The sequence below is a fragment of the Podarcis vaucheri genome (genome assembly GCF_965113315.1).
Source record: "Podarcis vaucheri genome assembly, chromosome: 3".
NCBI classification, from domain to species: Eukaryota; Metazoa; Chordata; class Lepidosauria; order Squamata; family Lacertidae; genus Podarcis; species Podarcis vaucheri.
In genome coordinates, this window is record NC_138761.1 from 8,609,192 (window position 1) to 8,631,925 (window position 22,734).

At 42.1% G+C, this 22,734-nt stretch overlaps 1 long non-coding RNA gene across 3 annotated transcripts; it reads right to left on the reverse strand.

Annotated features, from left to right (window-relative positions):
• Positions 1 to 6,070: 6,070 nt before the first annotated feature.
• Positions 6,071 to 22,349, reverse strand: LOC309527834. Of its 3 annotated transcripts, none has more exons than XR_014217388.1 (3): positions 22,250 to 22,349; positions 8,111 to 8,203; positions 6,071 to 6,783 (listed from the first exon to the last, which is right to left on the reverse strand). It is a non-coding gene; the product is annotated as an uncharacterized lncRNA (long non-coding RNA). The 3 variants fall into 3 exon arrangements; XR_014217389.1 differs by lacking the exon at positions 22,250 to 22,349 and adding an exon at positions 9,231 to 9,335; XR_014217390.1 differs by lacking the exon at positions 22,250 to 22,349 and adding an exon at positions 8,575 to 8,660 and having other exon boundaries at positions 6,073 to 6,783.
• Positions 22,350 to 22,734: the final 385 nt, after the last annotated feature.

Sequence of the window (22,734 nt, forward strand, 5' to 3'; positions counted from 1 at the left end):
AATTATCAATAAAATTAAAATTGAAGACAAATGGATTCAAGAACCGAAAGGAATTAGTAAAAACTTTGCTAGTTTTTTTGGAAAACTATATAAAGAAGGTCCAGAGACTCTAGAAAAAATAATTGATTATTTGGGCAAAAATAAACTACCAATAATACCTAAGGAAAAAACTGAAATCTTGAATTCACCAATAACAGCTATGGAGGTGCAACAAGCTATACTGGGATCAAAATTAGGAAAGACACTGGGACCAGATGGTCTCCCAGCTAATTACTATAAAAAGTTAGAACAAGCATTATTTCTTCCCATGAAAGACCTAATGAATAATATTCTGGCAAATGGAAAGCTACTGAAAACCTGGAAGGACAGCTTTATTACTCTTATCCACAAACAGGGAACAGATGCCTCAAACATGGTCAATTACAGACCCATTGCACTGCTAAATAACGATTACAAGATATTCGCAGACATTCTTGCAAATAGATTAAAAATGGTGCTGAAAGAGATAATTCATAAAGACCAAACCGGATTTCTTCCCAGACGATTTATGCAATCCAATATTAGATGTGTGATTAATGTATTAGAATATTTGGACATTAAAATTGATAAACCAGCAGCTATTATGTTGGTGGACGCTGAAAAGGCTTTTGACAACGTGTCCTGGAAGTTTATGAAAAAATTAATGGAAGAAAGTGGACTGGGAGAAAATATTTGTAAAGGAATAAATGCCATCTATTCGGAACAATATGCAAAATTGATCATCAACGGAAGAATTACTGAGGAGTGCAAAATAAACAAGGGAACCAGACAGGGCTGCCCACTGTCACCACTGATATTTATCTTGGTGATGGAAGTCTTGAACAATCAAATAAGAAAAGATCAGCTTGTTAAAGGTATCACTCTGGGAAACAAAACATATAAAATTAAAGCTTTTGCGGACGATTTACTTGTTATGACTGAAAACCCTAAAGAAAGTCTGAAAAGAGTGCTGGAATTGATTAAAGAATTTGGAGAAGTGGCAAGCTTTAAGCTGAATATAACAAAAACAAAAATGCTTGTTAAAAATGTAACCACAGAAGAAAAGGACGACTTAGGAAAAAATATTGGAATATTGAAAATCTCTTCAAAAGTGAAATACCTGGGTATTTGGATCACCCCCAAGAACATAAACTTATTTCAGGATAATTACACCAAAACCTGGTTAGAGATTAGAAAAAACTTGGCAACCTGGAGTTAACTAAAATTAACATTCCTGGGTAGGATTTCCATTATAAAGATGAATGTGCTTCCAAAATTAATCTTTTTATTTCAAATGATTCCAATACTGGGCGAAGCAGGTTGTCTCAAGATATGGCAAAGAGAAATTTCCAAATTCCTGTGGGAAGGGAAGCAGCCTAGGATTAAACACCTGATCTTAATAGACATAAAAGAGAGAGGAGGCTTTTCCCTACCTGACCTAAAACTTTACTACGAGGCAGCCTGTTTCACCTGGCTAAAAGATTGGTGCACGTTGCAGGATCCGGACCTCCTGGACCTAGAAGGCTTTGACAACCGTTGGGGATGGCACGCCTACCTAATATATGGAAAAGCAAAAATTCATAAAAATTTTACCAACCATATAATAAGAAAGTCACTCTTTGCTGTATGGAAAAAAAATAAAGACCTGATGGAGCCTAAAGTCCTGTGGTGGACTTCTCCTGCATCCTCCGCGATTGGACCTAATGGTCAGGGGTACTTTACCTTTACACCAACAGCAGAAGCTGTCTGGGGTTTCAGACAGGCTTCTCTCCCAGCCTTAAGTGGAGATGTCAGAAATTGAACTGGGACCTTCTGCATGCAAACCAGATACTAGACCACTGAGATTTTCATTGTCTTTCTAAACTTTATGAGACTGGGAAGAAGGTAGCATTTTATTTGTTGTTTGCAGGATGGGAGAACAGAAAGTCTGGAAGCACAGGAAACAGGAATTCCACTTTGTTAAGTCATTGGTCCACTAATCTCAGCATAGTCGCCACTGACGGTCTGTGACTCTCCAAGGTTTCAGGTAGTGGATTCCCCCCACCATTCTACCTGCAGATGCCAAGGAATAAACAAGATGCTCTTCCACTGAGCTCTGGTTCTTCCACCTGTCATTTCTGCCTCTTTGTGTCACCCCTGATAATTGCCACATGATAACTTGTGAGGATGCAGCAAATGCTGAGGGGCCCAGCCATGCTGTCCCTTCTTAATATGCATCACTGAAGGCAATAAAAGGTAAAGGGACCCCTGACCATTAGGTCCAGTCGTGGCAGACTCTGGGGTTGCGGCACTCATCTCACTTTATTGGCCGAGAGAGCCGACATACAGCTCCCAGGTCATGTGGCCAGCATGACTAAGCCGCTTCTGGTGAACCAGAGCAGTGCACAGAAACGCCATTTACCTTCCCACCAGAGCAGTACCTATTATCTACTTGCACTTTGACATGCTTTCGAACTGCTAGGTTGGCAGGAGCAGGGACCGAGCAACGGGAGCTCACCCCATCGTGGGGATTCAAACCACCAACCTTCTGATCGGCAAGTCTTGGGCTCTGTTGTTTAACCCACAGCACCACCCGCGTCCCACACTGAAGGCAATATTTACCCATAAAATAGGTTCAATACATTTCCCGCCCTGTGTGAGATAGCATATATGGAATTTATTTTACAATGAAATGAAAATTAAAATGCAGTCTCTTTGTTCTCCTGCCAGTAGAGATAGATGGATCTGTCAGTGTGGTTTAATCTGTTTCTCTCTTTTTTTCCCCAAGCTTGAATTCAGTGCTCTACATTTCTAATATTAAAAGGCTAAGGGTTCCGAAAAATAGGTACTGTGTCACACAAAAAGATCGAAGCCTTCCCTAGGTCTCAGGTTTCAACTCTCAGGGTCTGGATGCTCATGACCTGGAACCAGAGGATGCTTTAGGGGCAGCCAACAGTTCAGGGGATCCAGGGAAGGGGAGCACATAACCAGAAACGGAGGTGTTCCTGTCTCTTTGGACACAACAGGCTCTAAGGCAACAGGAACAGCAGGAAATGCACTCCAGGAGACTGAAATAGGCAAGGGAACACAGTCCAGCTCACTAGTGGACCAGGTGGAGCTCACAGAACTCATTAGAATAGTTCAATACCTATGAATAACTGCACAAGTGGTGCTCTGGTTTACATGTTACAGCAAGGGTTTCCTGGATCACGTTCTCCAAGTTGGTGGTAGTTATCTCCACATGGACTCACATGGTATTCTCTTTAAATACAAAACAAACATAGCAGTCTCTTTAAATACAAAACAAAGAGGAAAAGCTCTTCACAAATATTGCCATCCAAATCGATTAAATTGCCATGTTTTTGTGTTTTTATATTGTCAACTGCCCTGTGATCCCTGGATGAAGGGCGGTATGGAAATTAAGCAAACAAATTAATGCATGAAGGCATTCAATAAAACTTTCCCAGATTTCAATAAATTCATTCCAGTTCTGTCTTCTTTCCTTTGGTCTGGTGTAATATGTTAATTTTGCCTAAGAACACAGTCCCATAGTTGAGCAGTTTTGCTCTTCAAAATTTTGTTGTGTTTGGCCATTATTCCATTTCTAGGGTGAAACCTTATGAAACAGGCTAAACAGAAAGGAAATAGATCACAAAAAAGCAATAGAAATGATCCAGAGAGGAAGGACAACACTAGACATCCCTTCCCTCCATAGTAAATGGAGATAGCACAATCGCTAATGTGTTCTCCTACAAAGGAACTGTAAATATTAAAAGTAGAGAGTAAATCCACCTTCCCCCCACACAGAGAGACACAGTCAGGAAGCCTTGTTGTACATCATGAATAAGCTAATGAGGAAATATGCACCAAGTACTTTAGGGAACCAAGGAACTCTCAAATGCAGATAAAGTCCCAGTTTATTCCTGAAAATAAATTTGTGGCATGGGCAGTCATGCAGGTAAGGGACACATGAAAATCCACTAGTTAACAGCAGTTCATTTACAAATCCACTATACATGGAGCATGCAAGAGCGCGCACGCACACACACACACACACACAAAACCAAGGAAAGGGAAAAGGATCTTCCTTGATTTGGAGAACCTTAGCAGGACTATCATGGAATGATTCCCAAGCTTGAATGTTATCCAAAGACACAGAGGCTATTTATTGGAGTTGTGACAGAAGATACTTTTTATATACCACATAGGCAGAATTTCACAGAGAAGAAAGCTGGTTGTTCAATGCAGAACATCATGATCCTTGGAAGAAGGCTATGCCCGTGGCTGACATGGTCCAAAAGCTTATGTGGGTGACTTTGCATGCCTACTCACATGCAGAACTGCTCTGAGAGTGAATATATGCAAGGCTACCTGTGTACTAAAAACAGAACAGCATGCCAAATTCTGCCCATTCCCACCCCTATTGAATTCTGTGGTCTCCACAGATCATGCAAGTTGAGAACATTTGCCTAATTTGTGTGTGTGCGCTCTCTCTCTCTCTCTCTCTGTGTGTGTGTGTGCTTTCTTTCTACAGCGACATTACTCTGTGAAATCTACTAACTTGGGATAAGTTCTCTGCTTCATCTGCAGTTATTGTCTTTGGAAGGGTGGCCATCAAAGAACTTCATTATATCAAATCATTCATCGAAAGATAAGCTTCTTTACTGTCCTGATGCCCAGTCTGTCAAAGTGATTTGCTGAAGCATGTGTGAATGCTTCCATACCATGGCTCTGACACAATGGGCCCCTCTGTCTATTTGTACCTCTCTCTAGGCCTTCTTACCTACCTACCTACCTACCTTACCTTTATCCCTCCTTCTTTCTGCCAACCATGTGCAACCCTTGCTGTTATCCTCATAATTAAGAGGGCCTATCAACTGATAGCACCCACCGTTCTGCCCACAGTAATGGAGTATGCTCAGTCACGTGTTCTTTCAAAGAATCATAGAATTGCAGAGTTAGAAGAGGCCTTGAGGATCATCTAGTCCAACCCACTGCTATGCAGAAATATGAAGCTGTTCCGTATAGGGATCAAACCTGCAACCTTGGCGTTATGAGCATCACACGCTAAGCGAGACATCTGTTACTCCACCAACCTTTGCCTCTGGCCATACCAGGCACTAACACGCAGCCTCACCCTTGGCTCACGAGACAATGAGACATTCAAGCAAAGAAGACTGCCCACCTCTGACAAAAAGGTTGCCACGCCACGTAGTCTGAGCTGATGCTGAGGCTCTTGTACCTGTGAGTTCTGCCTGAACACATCTATTGCGCTGTGTGTACTTGGAGAACTTGAAAAAAATTGGGAAGGGGGGCAGGTAAGCCTCACTCTGCATAACCACAGGACACGGCACATGCACACCATTTGAAAGGCAATTCCCACTGACTTTAGGGGTGCCCTGTCCCCTCAGATATTTTATTGGGAGTGTCGAAGGGACCCCCACCCCATATGCTTTGACATGTCCAGAATGCCTAGTCTGTGCACATCAGGGAGCACAAAATACTTTCAAAGTACTTTTCGCATGGTGCCTAAAATAGATAAAGATAAAGCTACTGGAAAGGCCCTTTTCTTATGTTTCCACTCTCTGTATCACCCATGGAGGGGGCACTCAGAAAAACATCAATGATTTTTTTGGCATGCAGTGTTTTGTTTATCTATTCATTAAAAGCGTTTAAATGCTTTAGTGCTGCCCTACATGGAGTTAAGTACTGATAGAACAAGAGGGAAAAGAATTGTGATACAACCGTACCTATAATAAATTTCATTTCATTTCTTTCTGCTGCCTCTGATCAAAGGATACAGTGCAGTTCAATGACGCCAATCCACCACTAATCCCACTGCACAACTGCACAACACCTGGTGCCTCCCTCCTCCCTCTGCATCTTTGGCAAGTGCCAGTGAGACTCCGTTTTGAAGTTGAGAGAAGAGTTGTGCTCCACCACTGCTGTGCCACTGACTGCTGCCGCCTTGCAAGATGCAGCTACAGTGGTACCTCAGGTTACATATGCTTCAGGGTACATACGCTTCAGGTTGCATACTCCACTAACCCAGAAATAGTGCTTCAGGTTAAGAACTTTGCTTCAGGATAAGACAGAAATCGTGCTCCGGCAGCGCGGCGGCAGCAGGAGGCCCCAGTAGCTAAAGTGGTGCTTCAGGTTAAGAACAGTTTCAGGTTAAGAAAGGACCTCCAGAACAAATTAAGTACTTAACCCGAGGTACCACTGTACTGTATCTCCTCCTCCTCCTCCTCCTCCAAAACATGTTTATTATTTTACATTCACTTACATTAAGATCACATAACATACAATTTACATCAGAATCTATTTATTTATCTTGGCGACTTCACTTCCTTACATCGGTGATGGTCTAATTCTCCCTCCCCCCCCCCCGCTGCCTGCCCAACCTTATCCATTGACGTAAACCCTTTCTTACAATCTTTTACAAGGTGTGACTGTCTTCATGGCATGCACCAAGTCTTGGGTTGGCAAAAGAGTACGGGTTGGGGCACCATCTGCCTGTCTCAGAAACCTGGAGGATTATTCCAAAGAACAGAGACTCTGGCAAAAGCCAACAGACGGTACATTTACAAATTATTCTTTGGGTTGTTTTTCTTGGTATATCGTGGAGCCTCCATCATGTTGACCTGCTGTTATACAAGCAGCACCGCAAAATGGGCCAAATGCATTCTCCGATATGGCTTGCAAAGGGCCAGGGGCAAGTTATTGGAAAGCAACTTCCACTGGAGCTGTGACAATCTGTTTTCTTCAAAATGCCTCTACTAAATCCTGTAAGGGGGAGGGGGATAGATTGGGGAAGAAGGGAGAGTACCAAGCAGAAATTCAGATATGTCGGCTTCAGTCCTACAAAATAAAGGAGAGTCTTTATGGGCTTCATCAAAAGTTGATTTAGTCAGTATCCCGTGTCTGGCAATGGCTACCCTCTTAGAAACTCAAAACACAGCAAGAAGTTAGCACCACCATTATTGGCCCCCAGAAGTGCTATTTAGAGATGTAATCTTCCTGAACATGTCACCAACTGATGTCACATGGCCATACCAGGAAATGATGCCAGGCTTTTAAAAACTGTCTTAAAGAATGAATCACCACTGTGAGTGCAAACGGCATTTTAAAAATCAGTTTTTAGGGCAAAAAAATTAAAATGCACATAAAAGACTGCCCTGCCAGATGGGTGGGGTTTAAATAATAAAATTTTTATTATTATAAGTATTGATTCCTCCAACCCTTCCTTTTTACTTACAGCTGCAAGACAGAGGAGGGTGAATTAGCTGTCTCTGCTGGTCATTGGCTCTGGTCAATGGCCTAACTTCTGTAGGGCTGCCTGCCTCCTGCCCTATAGGTGCAGTGGGCACCAGCCACCACTAAACTTAGCTCCACTCCCCTTGTCATCTATCCCTTTATAATAAAATGTGTCATTGTCAAGTAGGGGGGACAACACCTGAGAGGGCATTAAAATGAGCCATTTGCCATTGAAAAATGTTTTCCCAATGCACTCTGATAGGAAGACATCGCCTGAGTCTTCACAGGAAAAGGTAGGATACATAGAAAGTCTTTGAGAGAATTTAGGAGGGCCTACGTAATCCTCCATATCTCCACATCAGTTCGCATTCCTTTTTATAGAAATTATGAAAATTCACCAGAATTGTTTTTCCAATTTCTATGCAATTTGCTCTAATATACATGACTTTGCAAAGCACTTCCCCCTGATATAATGAATTTTGTATGTTATTTTCACTGGTGTATACATTTATATGCACACTTTAGTAAATGTATTTTTGTACACAGTACTTGGCTGGAAAACTACACTGCAACATTCGGAGAAAGCAAATACAAATTTCAATGGATGACTGTACTTTGCTTCTCATATGAATTCAGAAGGTGTGAATTTGGCAAGTTCACCTTTACATGCAAACTGAATCAAATTCTGCTGCATCGCTAAACGTGAATTAACCCCAGCTCAGCTTGGTTTGAAGGAATAGAGTCCTAACTGCTTCGCAGCAAATCAAGCTCATTGATCAACTCATATTCCCAAAGCCACTTTTAAGTTTATTTTCATAACCCTGCACATATCAATGAACATTTATACACATCTTACCTGGATCAACAAGCAGCAGCACCGAGAAGACGAGGACTGAGAAATGGTGGAGAGTCTTCATGGTTGGAAATTGGGCTGAAAGCTCTGTGTTGACTAAAAATATGGAGTTGACTTAACTCCTGCCCCAATGGAAGTCTTATTTGCACTCCATTTATGCTAGTTGAACAAAACTGCTCGACTCTGGCTACATGGTGTCCTAAGTCTCATTAGTTTTAATTGAATTTAAGCATTCAGCTGCATGTCTATACCATAAGGATATCCATGGAAAATAAAACCTATCTCTGAATTTTGTACTAAATCCAACAGCTGTGTTTTTTTGAGTAGAACAGCATAAAGAGAAGCATATCCTTGTATGCAATAATGAAGTAGCTAAAAAAGATTTTGGAGATCATACTGAGCTTCATCTGTATGAAGGATGTGGCTCAATATAAGGCAGCTTTTAAAAACACAGGAAATTCACTTACCAGTCAGACCACTAGTCCATTTAGTTCAGCATTGCCTACAGTTTTTGCAATAAATCTCTGGGATGTCAGACAGTGGATAGCTCCAATACTAGTTGGAGATGCCAAGGGTTGAACCCACAACCCTCTGCATACAAATCAGATGCTCTTGTCACTGAACTATGAGCCTTCCTGTGTTAAATATCATTTTACAAAATTCAGTGCCATCACGTCTCTTGGCCTATTCCAGTAATTAGCAGCACATGTGTGCATGGAAGCTGTTTTCTGAATCCCTGTCAGTCATTATAGACAATACTCAGGATGATGGACCAGTGATATAATTGTGGATTGGCTACACCTATACATGTTCCTTTGATCAAGAATTTAGCTGCAAACCTCCTCTGTTCTCTCTGCCCAGGGTAGCTGCTTCATGAACATAGGGCTGAAGGATGGCCTTGCTAAACAACTTAAATATGACAGCTTCCTTTACTAGAAACCTTGAAACAATGCAGATGTGTAGAGCAGAAATTTAACTCTATTCCACCCCTTCCCTGAAACTTCTTTTTTGCTCTATGATGTATCAATAGGCAATAATTCAATGGAAAGAAATATGCTGTTTCAATCCTAATGCAAATATATTTCAAATGATTATAATGAAATAGTTGCCTGCAGCTACTTACCAAAGAGATGAGAAGCCTCTGTTGCTTTCCAATTTTGTTTCTTATGCTCTTCTTTAGTCTTTTAACTACGCTATTAATAGATGTGCCTCTTTGCCTAAACGATTTATGATTATCTGCTGGATCTTCCACCTGAGCAGTGACCTCAAGATTTCTTAAACCATCATTATGCATTTGTGTTAGCAGATCAGAGCTAAATTTACCAAGAACAGAGTGTTCCCGCTAAGTACCATATGTCCTGCACCTGGTAGGAAGGTGAACAAGATCTGGACATTTAACCCCAGTCTCTCAACTTGTCCTGATAGGTCTTCTTCTAATAGATACATCCAGTTATTTCATTCAACTGCCATCACCACCACCATCTGAAATGCAGTGTACATGTGACATTGGATCTGCACAACAACACTGTGAGATATATGAGGCGGCTGAGTGGCAGTGACTGGCCCTATGTCACCCAGTGAGCTTTATATCAAGTGAGGATTTGAACCCTGGTCCTAGAATCATAGAGTTGGAAGGTACTACAAAGGCCATGTAGTTCAACCTCCTGCAATGCAGGAATCTCAACTAAAGCATCCAAGACAGATGGCCACCCAAGCTCTGCTTAAGAAACCTCAGTGAAGGCGTCCCCACAACCTCCTGAGGGAGTCTGTTATGTTGGTATTAAAGGGTTAAGAAGCTCTAATCAAGACGCTCTAATCACTGAGCAGCTGGAGGTAGTTAGGCTTCCAGGAATGTGAGTTTGTATAAATAGTCAACTCACTCGTGTGTTTGCCGCCCCCTTCCCCCTTCCTTTTCTTTTGGGGCGTGTTTGCTTAAATGTGTGATTCTTCACCAGTTTTTGTTTTGTGTAAATAAACCTTTTATTTGAGTTCCAAACCGCTTGCTCCAAGATTCCTTTATTGAAAAGATGCTGACTCTCCAGCCCTTCTTGAGCCGCTGTGCGAAAAGCTCTGCTGTAATGGAACGTTGTCGCATCGGAAGCGCACTGGACATTTGATAAGCATTAAACTAAAGTTTAATGGGACAGGTTATGGATGTTTGTACGTCAAGAAGGAGATAAGGAGTGCAGTTAAGAGTGATTTATGCAAGGACTGGAGCGAAGACAGAAGCGGTTGCCGACAACGAAAGCCTTCAAAGCAGCTTGAGTCCTGCAACGTGCCTAGGAAAAGTTTTAAAGAGGCACTGCGCAGTTTGTACTCGCTGGAAGACGCCTTATTCCTCGAGGAGCCCCCTCAGCAGCTGGGAGACGGTCTACAGGTCTGTGAGTATCGTTCCTAAGCCCCAAGGAGGATGGCAGAGTCCCAGGAAAGTTTTACTGTCCCCTTTACGCGACTCAATGGGAAAAATTGGCAAGATTGGAAGGCTAGAGTAAGGGTTTGGTTGCAAGCAAAAGAGTTGTGGAGTTGTACTGAAGCACCGCCTTTACAGGCAGCTGCAGACGCGTCTGCAGAAGACAAAGCAGCAGCGGCAGTTTCTCAGAAACGCGACAGGAAAGCCCAAGGTCTACTAGTTTTGGCAGTGGGACCAGAGCAAATGCCTTATGTTTCTGAGTTAAAGAACACGCATGAGGTCTGGACGGTTCTGCAGCAGTTAAATTCCAGAAACACTGCGGGGGCCAAGATCCATGCTACAAGATATTTGTTTGATTTACGTCTCCAACCGGGAGCGTGTGTGAAGGAACATATTGCCAAAATGGTGTCTGCCTTTAATCAACTAAGACAGCTGGGCATTCCTTTCTCTATGGAGCAGCAGTCATACATTTTGTTGTCTTCTCTTGATAAAAGCTATGAGACTCTAGCTTTAACTTTGGAAGCTATGCCTTCATCTGAATTAACCCTTGAATACATTTCTTCTCGACTTGCTGATGAACAGGATAAAAGGCAAAGAGAAAGAGGTTTGTCTTCAAAGGGGAGTTATGCTGTGCCTAAGAGTGGGGATGCTGGGTTTGAGAACACAGTAAATGCTTTCGCAGCTAGACACTGTTTTCGCTGTGGTTCCTCTTCCCATTTAATCAGGAATTGTACACGTGAACCTGGTCAAGATAGCACCAAGGCCGTTGCCCCTAGTTACCAGACAAGGAGTTCCAGGGGACGTCGAAGAAGAGGAGGAGGTCGTGGCTACTCCCACAGCACACAGCACATGGCTTCAGCAATGGCGTTGATGCAAGGGCGTGGCCAAGGCAGCAATCTACGCTGGTTGATCGACAGTGGTGCATCTCACCACCTGGTGGTGCCATCTAGTGTCCGTTTGCAGAATTGCAGACATTTGCAAACCCTTAAAGTTGTGACAATGGCAGATTCAACTAAACGTTCCTTAGAGACTGTAGGCACAGTGTTTTTGAAGTGTTTGCAAACAGAAATTGATGCCTACGTGCTAAAGGGAATGAAGGGGTGTATTTTGTCTGTGTCAAAACTTGATAGAAATGGGTTTAAAACTGTGTTTGAAAATGGGGTTTGCACTATTTCAAAGAATAATGTATCTCTTTTGCAGGTGGAATGCAGAGATGGGTTATATTATTTTGAGACAAGTCCAGATGAAGTTGAACAGGTTCATGCTGGTTGTGTGAACTCGCCTACCCATAATTCTTGTGTTCATTTATGGCATCGCCGTTTGGGACATATTAATTTTCAGTATGTTAAAAGACAACCTGAATTATCAGAAGGGTGCAAATTGAACAAATGTACTAAGTATTTGGATTGTACTGCATGCAAAAGGGCGAAGGTTCATAGATGCAGCTATCCCAGTTCAAATAGGAAATCTGACAAAGTATTCCAACTTGTGCATATGGACCTATGTGGCCCAATGCCTGTTGCTAGCATGGGAGGTTCGAGGTATGCACTGTGTCTCTCAGATGACAAAACAAAGGTTACATGGTTTTTTCCTCTCAAAACAAAAGCAGATACTGCAGAAACAGTTAAAAATTGGGTTCATGCAGTAGAACTTGAATTCGCTACTAGAGTACTTGCTTTTCAAACAGACAGAGGGTCAGAATTTACCGGGTCTGTGTTACAGAATTTCTTCAAGAAAAAGGGAATTAAGCATCGTCTGTCTACACCTTATTCCCCCCAAGAGGGAGGCGTGGCCGAACGTAAAAACAGGGTTTTGCAAGAGTTGGCAAACTCTATGTTGTTTGATGCTAAACTTCCTCAAAGTTACTGGGCGGAAGCCTGGCAGACGGCTACTCATGTTCTGAACCGAGTATATAATTCGGTAATTGATACTACGCCATATTTTGCTTTATATGGGAAGAAGCCCAAAGTTAATTACTTTCGTGTGTTTGGATCTCAAGCCTATGTACTTATCCCAAAAGCGTTAAGGAAAAGGGGAAGTCCAAGGGCTAGGAAACTCATCTTTTGTGGGTACGAACCACACGCCAAATCTTGGAGGTTCGTGAACCCAGATGGGGATACTACAAGAGTGGTCCTCAGTAGGAGCGCTGAATTTTGTGAGCAATCCGGATGGACTCACTTACATGCTAACCCTGACATTTTGAGAGATGATTTAGGCATTTATGCTGAGAAAGAAAGTCCAGAGGGTGATGAGCCAGAAGGGGACGGTGCACATGGTTCAGATGCAGATTCTGACCAGGCACAAGGTTCTTCTCCTAAGGTAGGAAAGCCAGAATCTAAGAGTGTTCCAACACCGCCAGTCAGTAGGCCTAGCAGACAGCAAAAGCAAAGCAGGTCGCCTGCAACACCAAGCCCAAGGGAGGTATCTAAACGGAGGTCTTTATCCCTAGAGGCACGTCCAGACATAAAGTCTGAGACAGATTCTGACAGCCAACAGTCAGAGGGGGCACAAGAGGAGCAATTGCGCAGGTCAAAACGTGCCACAAAGGGCAAGCCGCCAGAGCGGTTTAAGGTGACAAGTGTATACGTAAATATGGCACAGTGTGAGCCACATAGCTATATAGAGGTACAACAGCTTCCAAGCTCAGAAGCCGCAAAGTGGCAGGAAGCAATGGAAAAAGAGATGGCTTCAATGAAGTCTCTCGGTGTGTTTACAAGTACAGAGCTTCCAAAAGGGCAACAAGCTGTAGGTTGTCGATGGGTATATCGTTTAAAGCCCACAACTACTGAGGAGTTGCAATATAAAGCCCGACTAGTTGCAAAAGGGTTTTCGCAGCGCAAAGGAGTTCACTATTCTCAAATCTATGCCCCTATTTCAAGATCGGAGTCATTAAGAATGCTTTTAACCTCTTCAGCTAAGAAGGAAAATAAGCTGTTTCATTTTGATGTCAATGTGGCTTATTTAAATGCAGACTTACAGGAGGAAGTCTATATGACGCCACCACCAGGTTTTGAAGGAGACAAGCCAAACCAGGTCTGGCGCTTACACAAATCCATTTATGGGTTGAAACAGTCCGCCCATAATTGGAATTCCTGCTTAAACGATGCTCTAGAGAGCATGGGGTTCAGAAAGAGCGCAGCAGATGCGTGTCTTTATCTAAAAGGCTCGGAATGTGAACAAGAAGCAGTTTTTATATTTGTTGACGATTTATTATACAGTGGAAAGGACGATAAACTTGCACAACAATTTGCCACAAAGCTTGGAGAAAGGTTTCAGATAAAATCACTAGGCAATGTATCTGTTTATCTAGGAGTTAAAATTCAGCAAGATGAAAATGGGAACTATTGGCTTAGCCAAGAAGCTAAGATCCAGAAGTTGCTGGAAAGGTTTAAAATGGACAACTGTGCCGGTGTTAAAACCCCAATGGAGTTAAGTTACACAAAGGATGCTCAAACTGAGCAACAGGCAGAGTTCTGTAATCCCGGGGTTTATCAGTCAGCGATAGGCAGTCTACTCCACATTGCACAGTGGACTCGGCCCGATATAACATATGCTGTCAACATGCTGTGTAGACAAGCTGAAAAACCATCAATGCATGCTTGGCAAGGAGTAAAAAGAGTTTTAAGGTATCTCCAAACTACCAAAAGGTTTCGCTTAAAACTATCAGCAGAGGGCAGCACACAACTTGAATGTTGAGCTGACAGCAGTTGGGCTGATGCTGGACCAGATAGAAAATCAGTGTCAGGAATGGCGATAAAATTTGGAAATGCACTAATTGGTTGGAGATCAAGAAAACAATCACTTATAGCTTTAAGTTCAACTGAATCTGAGTTCAATGCATTATCAGATGTATGTAGAGAACTGGAATTTTATAAGCAACTGGTACAAGAATTGTTTGGAGAATGTTCCCTACCTATCGCAGTGTGGGAAGACAATCAACCTTGTATTAAACTAGCTAAATCAGGTCAATTCAAGGCACACACAAAACACTTGGATATCCGTTATCAAAATGTATGCCACAGTGTAAAACAAGGTTTAATTGAACTAAAGTATTGTCCAAGCCAAGAAAATCTCGCAGACGGTTTTACAAAAGCTTTGAGTCCGCAATCTCATAAATGTTTCTGTTCAGGTTTAAATTTGAATTAAGGTTGGTACAGCTCAGTGTTACGAGCGAGAGGGGGTGTGGGTATTAAAGGGTTAAGAAGCTCTAATCAAGACGCTCTAATCACTGAGCAGCTGGAGGTAGTTAGGCTTCCAGGAATGTGAGTTTGTATAAATAGTCAACTCACTCGTGTGTTTGCCACCCCCTTCCTCCTTCCTTTTCTTTTGGGGCGTGTTTGCTGAAATGTGTGATTCTTCACCAGTTTTTGTTTTGTGTAAAGAAACCTTTTATTTGAGTTCCAAACCGCTTGCTCCAAGATTCCTTTATTGAAAAGATGCTGACTCTCCAGCCCTTCTTGAGCCGCTGTGCGAAAAGCTCTGCTGTAATGGAACGTTGTCGCATCGGAAGCGCACTGGACATTTGATAAGCATTAAACTAATTAAAGTTTAATGGGACATGTTACACCATCAAGCAGCTCTTACTACTTGAAAGTTGTTCTTGATGTTTAGCTGGAATATCATTTGATGTGGACTTGTTAAGCTTTTTGTTTTCTAAGGCCTCTACAACATTACCACATGTACTGCTAGCAAGCCAGGTGTCCCCCATTTTGTACTGGTGCATCTGGTTATTCCTTCCTATATGTTCTCTGGCATTTCTCTTTTAGACAACTACTTCACCCTCCCCTGTCTTTAAGAGGAGAGCACCCAATTTGACAGTAACCACTTGCATTTTGAATTGTCATTCAGAACTGGCTGCAACATAATCTTAATCCTTGTAGACTGAGATTCATAGTTCCTCCACATTTTGATGGTGAATTTGCACAGCAGAAGCTTTTCATTCTGCCACTTCTGATCACAATAAGGCTTGCCCCTCCTTTATCTCTTTTGTGTCACCCACGGCCTCCTTAAAAGAGTTAAACATATCCCATTACTGCAACATTGGATAGATATGTCAATATCTGCTTTTTCAGCTTTCTAATGTGGCATGCAGTTCTCCACATTTCTGCACCAATTTACATTTTGTTAAAAAAAACTCTTGTGAAATTTCACCAGCGTCTTAGTGCAAATTTCTCTTCATAAGCACACATTTGCCTGTGGTTTAATCTAACAAACAGAATTGTCCCAATGTATAGGAACTGACACCAAGGGGCCAAGGCAGTTTCAATTTCCCATAATTTTCAGAGGGCATTTGGCTCCGCCCCCTGGCTACTCAGGATGTTGTGCACACGATGTCAGGTTGTTGTGGGATGCTGTGTCACCCCCTGCCATTCCTCTGGAGAAGCTGGCACCTCTACCCTAATAGAATGCATATTGATATGTTTGTATGCTGCTTATATAAATATATTCATTTTAGGCACATTTTCTGCCTATATATGCCTTTTTGTAAATGTTTCATTGGAGAAGTGTGGTGTAAAATTTGGAGGGTTGGATATTTCAAAAGACGGAGCTGTTTTGGTTCTTGTATTGTTTCAGAAAGTGCAAAATTGGTTCAACTTTATTTTATTTGTTGGTTGGTTAATTTGTTCATTCATTTTTAATGTTTGTGTTGGTACCATCGCCACATATTCCCCAGTAAAGTTGGGGCCAACAATCTCCCACCCACCCCAAAAAAAACTTTCCTCCAGGTTTATCACAGTTGTCTGTGGTAGAAATCAAATGCTGGCATATATGTAATATGTCCAATTTATTCCCTAGAAAAGGAACAGTGTCATACACATGCAGAGACTGTTGACCCTGTTGGAGTGCAGACTATAGTTGGGAGACCCCTGGTGTTGGGGAAGGTCTCTCACACCACAGTACCTTTGACCATGGAGCTGCCTGGCCACAGAGAGCAAGCCACCTTCCACTTAGCAAAGCTACCCATGTATCCACTAGTTCTGGGGATGTTGCAGTTGTCCAGACATGACCCGGTTATAGTGTAGGGGCAGCGATCCATAACATTTGTGTCAGTATATTGTCATCTCCACTGCCTAGATGACAAAACCCCAGTAGTAGCAGTGCTATTGGGACCTCTAACTGGTGAGGAAAGCCAATTGCCCACAGAATACTATTCCTACCGAGATGTATTCTGCGAGAAGGAAGGAGACAAGTTGCCTCCCCATAGTTCTTATGAGTGTAAGATATACCTCTTGCTGAGTGCTTGGCTGCCCACAATTTGATGTTGATGTACAAGACAGAGCTGGAGGCTTTGAGAGAGTTTATAGGCTTCATCAGACCTTCCAAGGCACCAGGAGGCTCTCCACTGCTGCTCGTGTATAAAAAGAATGCTAATGAACTTAGATTATGCACAGATTACTGAAAAATCAAAAGCCTCATGGTACCCAATTGCTACCCCCCACCACGTATTGGGGATTTTCATGAAGATTTTCATGAAGCTGGACTTAAGGGAGGCTTATAACTTGATCCATGTGAGGGAGGGAGATGGGTAGAAAACAGCGTTCTTCACCAGGTATGGCAGCTTTAAATACCTGGTCATGCCCTTTGGACTTCAGTCAGGGACAGCAAAGTTTCAAGCCTTCATCAACCACGACCTCAGTGACCTGATGGATAAGTTCGTGATCAGTTACCTTGATGATCTTTTGATTTACTCTGAAAGCCAGGAAGAGCACATGCGGCATGTGACAGAGGTGCTGCAGAGGCTGAGAGAACACTCACTTTACACAAAATTCAAGAAATGCCAATTCCATGTTTCTATGGTAGATTTCCTGGGTTACCGTCTTACACAGGAAGGGCTGCACATGGATCTGGCTATGGTGCAGGGCATAGTGTCATGGCAGGAACCCAAGACAAATAAAGACCTGCAGCAGTTCTTGGGGTTTGCCAACTACTACCACAAGTTTGTGCTAGCCTATTCAAGACTCACAACACCTCTCATGGATTGCTTGAGGGGCAAGAAGGCCTTCCATTGAACAGTTGAAGCATGACAGGTGTTTGAGCAGCTCAAAACCATGTTCTCCTCAGAGGAATACCTAGTTAATGCTGACCCTCACCAGCCACTTGTCATGGAAACAGACACCTCTGACAGGGCAGTGGGGGCGGTACTGCTGCAAGAGAACCAAAATGGCAACCTACACCCTTGTGCTTTCAACTCTAGGAAGCTGACTCATTTCGAGCAGAACTGTATCATTTGGGAGAAGGAGCTTTTGGCTATCTGAGAAGACTTTGAAGTGTGGAGACATTTCTTAGAGGGGGCGCAACACCAGGTGGAAGTGCGCACTGACCATCGGAATCTGAAGTATTGGCAGATGCGACGTCTCAATCAACGGCAGATTCATTGGGTGCAGTTCTTTGCCAGATTCGACTTTAGAGTGCATTATGTGTCCGGCAGTCAGAGTCAAAGAGAGAATGCTTATTCCAGGAAGCCGGAGTATCAGGATGGTGAACCAATTCCAATTCCAATGTATAGGCATATCTTGAAACTAGAGCAGCTACGGCTAGTGGCAGGGTCAGTCATCAAAGTCTCTGAATTTCAGCTGAAGACAAGGGAGGGTGCTTTTGTGAAAGGCAAGTAAGAGGTGCTGCAGAATTCAAATTCTGGTGGAAGGCATAGAACTGGCAAAAGAATCAAAGTTCCTGGAAATGTTTCCTGTCCATTGCTTCCCCTCCTTTCGTACTAATCAACCTGGAAATGCCTAGCACAAATACCCTTGAACTTATTTGTTTACACACACACACACACACACACACACACACACCTTGAAGCATAAACTTCTCTTTCTTTGGAATGTGCTACTATTTCCTCAAATGATTTAGAATGATCAGTTCAATGCACCTGATGTTCCACTCATTCCATGGAATATGAGTACCAGGGCAGTAGATATATTTGTCACTCAAAATAGGGGACTGAACAGGTGAGGCAACATGCACAAAGTGACTAGGGGCTAGCATGCCCCCGTCTCCATCCATGGATTGGTCTTTGTGTTTTAAGGCAAATGCCTCCTCAGAATTTGTCTACCAGTTTTTCTTTTCTTTTCTACAGGATTCTCCTGGGTATTTACTGCAGAGGAGTGTGATATAGCAGGAGGGCAATGCCAAGAGACCAACTGTTATGAGCCCCAGCAAAATTATGGGTGTGCGTGTGAGGGTCAAAGGATGTGCTGCCGCCTCCCCAAACCTATAAGAATGCTCCTCTTTTTGTCACCATATAGAGGACTTCAAATCTCTGCTTGCAATGAACGTGGCTGCTGCTGGTAATGTTATCATGTACGAATGACCCAAGTGCTGGAAGAAAAGAAAGGGGCATGAGGAGGTGTGACCTAGTTCAGTCTGGCAAAACAGCTTACACTATGTTCTTAACCCCTTAATGCATTAACTAGAGCTGAAGCATGACACTTAGACTGACCTATTCCACACTTACATAAATCAGCCTGGAAGAGGAGGCAGAGGGGCTGCCCCATAGTAGTTTGGAGGAGGCCTGAATGTTTGTTTTAGGCCCACGCACCATTTGAATGACAATGCCCATCGACTTTAGAGAAGCCCTGTCCCCTCAGATATTTCATTGGGGGCGTCAAAGAGATCCTGGACCCTTGGAAATAGTTCCTTTGCTTGGACATGTCCAGAATGTCTGCTCTGTGCATATCATGGGGTAGAAAGTATATTCGACCTTTCAAATTCAGGTCCAAAAGCCCAAATAAAACACAATGTTTTTGCATGGTGCCTAAAAATATATAAAGATTATGTTGGGTGAGGATTCCACCAGCAGGGAGCCACCCCTGGAAAGGCCCATTCCTATGTTTCCACTCTCTGGATCACCCATGGAGGGGGCACTAAGAAAAACATCAATGAGTCTTTTGGCATGGCATACAATGTTTTGTTTATCTATTTATTTAAAGCGTTTAAATTGAGTTAGCTACTGACAGAACAATATTGGAAAAAAGAGTTGTGACACAACCGTACCTATAATAAATTATATTTCATTTCTTTCTGCTGCCTCTGATCAAAGGACACAGTGCAGTGCAATGAAGCCAATCCACCTCTCTTCCCACTGCAGAACTGCACAATACCTGGTGCCTCCCTCCTCCCTCTGCATCTTTGGCAAGTGCCAGTGAGACTCTATTTTGAAGTTAGGAGAACAGTGATGCTCCACCACTGCTGCACCACTGACTGCTACTGCCTTGCAAGTTGCAGCTATCATCTCCTCCTCCTCCTTCAAAACATGTTTATTATTTTACAGTCATTTACATTAAGATCACATAACATACAATTTACACCAGAATCTATTTATTTATCTTGGCGACTTCCCTTCCTTACATCGGTGATGGGCTAATTCTCCCTCCTCCCTGCTGCCTGCCCAACCTTATCTATTGACCTTAAACATATCTTACAATCTTCTACAAGGTGTGACTGTCTTCATGGCATGCACCAAATCTTGGGTTGGCAAAGGAGTGGAAGGTTGGGGCACCATCTGCCTGTCTCAGGAACCTGGAGGATTATTCCAAAGAACAGAGACTCTTGCAAAAACCAACGGATGACACATCTTTGGGTTGTTCTTCTTGGTATATGATGGAGCCTCCACCATGTTGACTTGATGTCAAAACATGCAGCACCGCCTAATGGGCCAAAAGCATTCTCCAATATAGTATCCTAGGGGCCAGGGACAAACAAATGGAAAGCAACGACCTCTGGCTCTCATACAATCCTTTCTCTTCGAAATTTCTATACTAAATCCTGCAGGGGAAAAAAAATAGATTGGGGAAGAACTGAGAGTACCAAATAGAAATTCAGATATGCCTGCTTTAGTCATACAAAAAAAATATGTTTTGGTCATCATGATATTGTTAATATACCTTGTCCTATTGATAATAGGAAATTGATTATCTTATTATAGGTCAGCTTTAATATTTTGTTGCAAGGCAGGGTTTATATACTTTACAAAAATAAAGAAATACAAAATAGATAAATAGAATAGTCCAGCGCAATCAGACATTGTGTCTTAAATTCACTTGTCCATATTTGCACATCAGTTCGCATTCCATTTTATAGAAATAATGAGAATTCACCAGGATTGTTGTTCCAATTTCTTTACAATTTGCCCTAATATACATGAGTTTGCAAAGCACCTCCCCCTGATATAATGAATTTTGTATGTTATTTTCACTAGTATATGCATTTATAAGCACACTTTAGTAAATATATTTTTGTATATAATGCTTGGCTGAAATGCAAATACAAATTTCAACGGATGACTAATCTTTGCTTCTCACATGATTTCAGATTGTGTTAATTTGGCAAGTTCACCTTTACATGCAAACTGAATCATATTGTCCTTCATCGCTAGACCTGAATTAACTCCAACTCAACTTGGTTTGAAGGAACGGAGTCCTGGGTGCATCTCAGGAAACCAAGTTCATTGATCAACTCCTATGCCCAAGGCCATTCTTAAGATTATTTTCATAATCTTAATTGATATATGCACATATCAAAGAACATTTAAACACATCTTACCTGGATCAACAAGCAGCAGCACTGAAAAGACGAGGACTGAGAAATGGTGGAGAGTCTTCATGGTTGGAAATTGGGCTGAAGTTCTGTGTTGACAAAAAATATGGAGTTGACTTAACTCCTGCCCCAATGGAAGTCTTATTTGCACTCCACTCATTTATGCTAGTTGAACAAAGTCCCATTAATTTTAAATGAATTTAAGCATTCAGTCTATACCATAAGGATATCCATGGAAAATAAAACCTATCTCTGAATTTTGTACTAAATCCAGCAGCTTTTTTTTTTTTTTGCTTTTTTTTAGTAGAGCAGCATAAAGAGAAGCATATCTTTGTATGCAATAATGAAGTAGCCAAAAAAGATTCTGGAGATCATACTGAGCTTCATCTGTATGAAGGATGTGGCTCAATATAAGGCAGCTTTTAAAAATACAGGAAATTCACTTACCAGTCAGACCACTAGTCCATTTAGTTCAGCATTGCCTACACTTTTTGCAATGAATCTCCAGGATGCCGGACAGTGGACAGCCCCAAAACTAGTTGGAGATGCCAAGGGTTGAACCCACAACTCTCTGCATGCAAATCAGATGCTCTTGTCACTGAACTATTATCCTTACTGTGTTAAATATCATTTTACAAAATTCAGTGCCATCACATCTTTTATCTATTCCAGTAATAAGAAGCACATATGTGCATGAAATCTGTTTTCTGAATCCTTGTGAGTCATTATAGACAATACTCAGGTTGATGGACCAGTGATCTAATTCTGGATTGGCTACACCTATACATGCTCCTTTGATCAAGAAATTCAACATGATGGCTGCTGGTTGTGCATTTCCCATCTGCACGCTAGGAGCTATATCCATAGAACCCTTATTAGATCATCTGAGTGATGTCTATTGCCAGCTAGAGATGGCAAATGGGAACTGAGTTTAGCTGCAATCCTCCTCTGTTCTGCCCAGGGCAGCACATAGAGTTGAAGGATGGCCTTGCTGAACAATTTAAATATGACAGCTTTCTTTACTAGAAACCTTGAAACAAAGCAGATGTGCAGAGCACAAATTTAACTCCAATTATCCCCCACCTTCATTGTATCAATAGGCAATAAGTCAATGGAAGGAAATATGCTGTTTCAATCCTAATGCAAATATATTTCAAATGATTGTAATGAAATAGTTGCCTGCAGCTACTTACCAAAGAGATAGGACGCCTCTGTTGCTTTCCAATTTCGTTTCTTATGCTCTTCTTTAGTCTTTTAACTACGCTATTAATAGATGTGCCTCTTTGCCTAAACAATTTATGATTATCTGCTGGATCTTCCACCTGGGCAGTGCCCTCCAGATTTCTTAAACTATCATTATGCATTTGTGTTAGCAGATCAGAGCTAAATTTACCAAGAACGTAGTGTACCCACTAAGTACCATATGTCCTGCACCTGGTAGGAAGGTAAACAAGAACTGGACATTTAACCCCAGTCTCTCAACTTGCCCTGATAGGTCTTCTTTCTGTGAAAGGGCAAAATTTCATTTCTAATAAATACATCCAGTTATTTCATTCAACTGCCATCACCACCACCATCTGAAATGCAGTGTACATGTGACAGTTTACAAAAAAATCCAGTTGGCATTGAGATAACTGCTTTAACTAAATACTGAAAGAGCTAAAGCTAACTTTCCCAT